The 6,040-nt window shown below is 46.6% G+C and overlaps 1 pseudogene; it reads right to left on the bottom strand.

Annotated features, from left to right (window-relative positions):
• On the bottom strand, window positions 1-2,319 carry LOC127780329 (uncharacterized; annotated as a pseudogene).
• Between the last annotated feature and the right edge of the window lie 3,721 nt (window positions 2,320-6,040).

Raw genomic sequence — 6,040 nt, 5'->3', positions numbered from 1 at the left:
TCAGGTGGCACTGTTGATGCCATGCGACCACTGGCGACTCAACAGTTCTTTTGCCCTCCCCACTAGGTCAGAGAGAGGTGTGTTACATTCCATGAAACCTGCGTCACCGAAGAAAAACTTGTACTTCTCAGCCCTTGAGGGTGTCTCTTCGATCATCGACACTGCATCCATCATTCGGAATTCATTGAAACAATTGGCATAGTGAGAATTGCACTCCATCATGTATATGCATTGCTCAAGTATCACCCTCCGGATCCCAGGGCAATGAGAACTTAGGTTCATGTTTGCATTCAGTGCATCCACTAGTCTCTTAATGAATCTCCGCTTGATCTACCCGTGCTCTAGCTCTTGGGAAAATTCTTCAGGAATGAGTTTGCATATCTATGAAAGGCCATTGAGGATTTCTAGTTCTGCCCCTTCAGCATCCATTATTCTTTCCAACACCTGTAGTGGAACCAGCAATGTCATGTAGCATGATAAATATAGTTGTACAAACTATAGTTATATAATTCATTGGTAAATAAATGTGCCTTCTTTTTACCAAAAATGACAAAAAATAATAGACAGTGAATGCACAAATGATACGGCATACTATACACCTCTATATTGCACTTGTAGTATGTATTAGCAGGGCTTACCTCTCGCAAGGTGTGAGATAGTTCCTTTAGGTCTGATTCTGTCAGCTCATGTTGAACATGCAGGCACATATTATGCAACAGACTCGCTGCCACATATATGTATTTATCATCATGGATTAGAATCATAACGAAGCAGTTATGCGGGTTTTTTGATGACAGCATTACCAGTGCTTGCCCGTCGACCTTTGGCAGCAAGCAATCAACATCTGAACTAAAATGATCCATGAGAATCGAGGAATGCCTTCATCAGCCTGGTAATGAGCATTTTCATTTGTCCAATCTCCTGCCTTGTGTCTCTGTCAATTGCAAGGTTTCTGAGGATTTCTACCACGAGCCTCCTTAGTTCTTTTTGGGAATACGCAAGAAGCGCATCTTTGTATTAAGAGAAATAAAGTTTATTTATAGAGATTTGAAAATGAAAATAAAGAAGGGGATAGGGTACCGGATGGACAACAAAATGTAAGGCCTAATCTCATACAAAATTTTGCGACCGCCACTCCGTGGTCAGTAGAGGTAACTCCAGCATTGCCGCGTTCGCTAAGCGCCAAAGCTCGGCCTCAGCCGCCATCACTTTGCCACTTCGACCCAGGTCTTTTGCTGTTGGTTGAAGACCCTGTTGTTCCACTCCTTCCAGATAGTCCAAGCTATCAAGGCTGCAACGGTGTCAAATCCTCGTCGCTGAGCTTTGGCAACCTTCATTCTCTTGTCACAAAGCCATGAGAGGAAGGAGGGTTCATTGAATGGCAGTATGTCTGACAAACCAATTGCTCGGAGTGCGAACCAGCACAGTTGACGTGACTCCGGGCATGCGACTAGGATGATCAATCGTCTCGTCATCTTGATCGCACAGGACGCACCGATCAGGATGTGGTAAACCCTGTCTCCGCAAACGATCGGCCGTCCAACATCTGTTTAGTGCCACTAACCATAGGAAATAGCAGCATCGGGGCGGCGCTAACGACCCCCAGATAGGCTTGTCCTGGAATTGGACCCTCCCCACAAACATGGACTGATAAGCTGAGTGAGCTGAGTATTCTCCTGATGACTCCCATCTCCAGATGATTGAATCTGGCTCTTCCGTGAGGGCATCCAAGAATTGCAAAGATGTCCACAAGCTGAGGTACTCTAGGATTGCTTGGATTCTGAAAACCCCAGATATATCCCGGATCCATGTTCTACCTTGGAGTGCTTCGCGAACCATCCTGCGATTCCGCGTTCTTGCTGCAACCACGGCATGCACAGCCGGTGCAAGGGTGCGGATCGACGACCCCTGGATCCAGTTGTCTTCCCAGAAGAGCACGTTCATTCCATTGCCGACTCGACATGTCAAAGAGACTTGGAGCAGGTTCCTCTCCTTTTGCGAGATCAGAACATTGAGTCCATGCCATGGCTTTTCTAGCGATGTCCTCAGTTGCCAAGCCCAGCGGCACCAGAGCGCAAGTCCCATGCGCTCAAGATCAAGGACACCCAATCCACCATACGATTTGGGTGCGCAAACACGTGCCCAAGCGACCCGGCAACTTCCACCGCTAGCACTTGCTTTCCCGGCCCAGAGGAAGCCGCGACGGACCTTATCGATTCCCTTTATCACCCACTTTGGCACATTGATGGCCATCAGCAAATAGATCGGTATAGAGCTCAATACCGCATTTACCATAGTGACCCGACCAATGGGCGCCATCTGCTCTGCCTTCCATACCGGCAACCGACAGGCTATCTTGTCCACAAACGGCTGCATGTCTTCTTTGCGAAGACGGAAGATGGAAAGGGGCAGCCCTAAATAAGTGCAAGGGAATGTTGCGACCTGACATGGTAGTTCGTCCTGGATCAGTGCAATGTTGTTGTCGTTGCACTGAATTGGGAGAGCTGCACACTTAGCAAAATTCATCCCAAGCCCTGTGGCTTCCCCAAAGATGTGTAGAATTTCCTTTGCTGTGCTGATTTCCTCAGGATCCGACCGAATGAAAACGACCGTGTCGTCTGCATAGAGGGAAGTTCGGTAGGGCAGGTGCAGCGGCTGTAACAGCCCTTCATTCTCTGCTTTAGAGAAAAGAGAGCTTAACGAGTCCATAGCGGGGATGAACAGCATGGGAGAGATTGGATCCCCTTGGCACACCCCTCGCCAGTGCAAGATAGGGTTCCCCGGTATGCCATTGATCAGGACCCGCGTACTTGCTATTAGGAAAAGCATGGCAATCCAAGCACACCAACGGCTACCGAACCCTTTGTGCTCCAGAACCTCTAAAATGAATTGCCAGGAGATGGAATCGAATGCCTGCGCAATGTCGAGCTTCAAAAGCAAGGAGGATTGCTTCCGCTCATGCAACCGCTTCGCCGACTACCGCACTAGCATGAAGTTGTCCTGAATACATCTCTTCTTGATGAACGCACTTTGATTATTGGCAACCCGAGAATCTAGCTTGGGAGCTAGGTGGCGTGAGAGGATCTTCGTGAAAAGCTTAACGAAGCTGTGAACCAAGCTAATTGGGCGAAAATCCCGCAGGTTCCTGGCATCTGGGCGCTTTGGCAGTAGCATAATGAATGCCTTGTTCACCTTCTCCAAACTCGAACCATCCATACGATGGAGCTGTTGGAGAGCAGCTAGAACATCCACTTTGATGATGTCCCAGCAGCAATGGTAGAACTGCTCGGTGAACCCGTCTGGTCCCGGCGCTTTGTCGCAAGGAATTTCCTTGACTGCTTGCCACACCTTTTCGTCAGTGAAAGGGTCCTCCAAATCGGATAACGGCTGCCCCGGCTGCTCAAGGAAGCTCAATTCGAGCGAGAACTCACGCGGACTGACTGAGCTAAGAACTTCGGAGAAGAAGGACTGTGCAAGTTACGCCTTCTCTTCCGGGGCAGTTGCGACCTCTGAGCCGAATTCCAATTGCTGAACAAAGTTTCACCGACGACACCAAGCTGCTTGCTGATGAAAGAACTTCGTGTTCGCATCTCCTTCTTGCAACCAAGTGATGTGCGATCTGTGCCTAGCCATTGTCCGTTCTAAGGAAGAGTACGCCAAATACCTCTTCTTTAGTCCTCGGTGCAGGAATCTTTCTTGTGCCGAGAGACCGCGCACTTCCTCCGCTCGATCAAATTTCCCAATGAGTTCTCTAATCATTTCTAGCTGTAGCTTAACATTCCCCACCTTCCGACCACTCCAGCTTTTTAGGGCACAACCAACCGACTTGAGCTTGGAGTCAAGCCTGGAAATGGGATCGATGATGGTACACGATTCCGACCAAGATTGCTGCACCACATCAGAGAATCCATTCAATTTGCACCAAAAATTTTCGAAGTGAAATCTCCCCTTTGACGGATGGGCCAGCAAGGTTGAAAGGAGTAGAGGGCAATGATCCGAGATCAAGGAAGGCAGAGCCTTGAGGAAGCATTGAGGGAAGAGTTTTTCCCAGTCGGCTGTGAAGAATACCCTGTCAAGTCACTCCAGGGTTGGGTTCTCCCACCCATTCGACCAGGTAAAAGCACGTCCATTCAGGTTGAGCTCGTGGAGAGCTAGATCGTTGATAGTCCGACGGAAACGACTCATCATCCGATGGTTGAGGTTGGCGTTGTTTTTGTCCCTATCTTGGTAGATTAGATTAAAATCGCCAACAACTACCCATGGCCCATTACGCATACTTCTGATATCGCGCAGCTCCTGAAGGAAGAGCACCTTGTCCGCATCGGACTGGGGACCGTAGACGACCGTAATCCAACAGGAGGACCCATTGTAAAAGGATCCTCCTTAGTTCTTTGATTGCTGCTGCTATCTCCCAAGATCTCTGCAAGGTTTCTCAATAAGAAGGAATGTTTTGATATCTTGTACCTCAGTGTTATACCAATTTCCCCTTCAATGCTTGTGAGCCTCTGCAGCACCTTCAACGATGACATTAACAGAACCTTCTGTTGTGCTTCGGAATTTACCATTGCACTTTTGAAGCTTGTGAATCCAATGATTTTGGGGATCAGGTCAGTTACTCTGTCTATTTCCACATAGTTATTTTGATCACAACCAGCAAGGCTATAAATGATTGACATGCCTAGTGCAGGGAGGAGATCATCATCTGTCAATGGCTGCTCCTTTGGAATCGACCAGTACGCCGGTATCCTCTACCAAATTCTAGGTATGTATCTTTGGTCGTTGATGTGCATTGATCGGGTTGGTGTTTCCAGCAGGTTATTGATGTTTCTCTAAAAAAGGGTTAAATAATTATATTTATCTTGAACTATATATTTTTAAAGAAGCCAGTGTATTTCTTAACTACTTTAAAAGACAATCATTTTCCTTTTTTCGTCAAAAACCGCTCCCTCACATAAAAAAACATCATAGAAAACCACTCTTCCTTGAGAAAACAGTCCTTAAAAAAATCTCATGATCCTAATATAAAATACGTAAGTAGTTTTATATAAAAATGATCAAGTATGTCCGTTTGAAATGTTGGAGTCTTCATCCGTTACTTTGCATTCCCAAATTTCAACCGGCCCAAATATGGAGTATATTTCTTTTCTACGGAAAAAAAAACCGATTTAGCCCATCTATATCTATTATCCATCACAAAAACTACCTAACAGCATCCTGTGGTGGTGCGACGGTGGGACAAACTTAATGTGCCCGAACCGTTACCATCTCACCCCCATCAGCTCTCTCATGAAAGTATATAGACTCATGCGCGTCTTTTACATATGCGTCAGTAGGGCCAGGTGATAGGTTGATAGCTGGTGACTATGTGCATGCGTGCATAATGGTTGGCCCAAGGAGCAATTAACTCCTCTTGCCTACTGCATGGTAGAAGTAGGCTTACATGGGTGGGGTCCATGTGTGCAGGTGATAGCTGGTGAACCAGTCATGCATGCATGATCGTGAGGCCTATGCAGCAGTCAAATCAGTCATATGGATATGTACACTAGTACATGTATATATAACTATACATTGATACGGATCATCACTATCATCCCTTTTAACTAGACATATATCATCATAAGTGCCTACAAGTATCATCGCCCGAGCATAGAAGGTATCATCACCAACAACTACATTACGAAGTGCGCCGATGCGAGTTTTCTCGAAGGTGTGGTCCAGGTGCCGTGCTACCGTCGTCTTGCCTCCATGCTCCACCACGCGGCTGCCTTATCCTCTCTCTTCTCCTCCTCGTCCAGGCTATCAGGTATCATGGGTACCAGATACCAGGTACCAGTGGTACCAGGTACCTACCTGGTACCTGTGATATCAGCTTTGCTCCGGTACATATGGTACCTACCTATGGGTACTAGATATAATATTGACAATTCGTCTAATATGATCCAACTAAATTAAATGAGCAATCATTAGTTGGCCCAATTAGCCAACTAATAATTGTGCATGGTTGGCTTAAAAATCTAAATTATTTAATAATAAAAATAAC

This window comes from Oryza glaberrima, chromosome 7 (assembly GCF_000147395.1).
Source record: "Oryza glaberrima chromosome 7, OglaRS2, whole genome shotgun sequence".
In the NCBI taxonomy this organism is placed as follows: Eukaryota; Viridiplantae; Streptophyta; class Magnoliopsida; order Poales; family Poaceae; genus Oryza; species Oryza glaberrima.
This window is presented reverse-complemented; position numbering and strand designations above follow the sequence as displayed.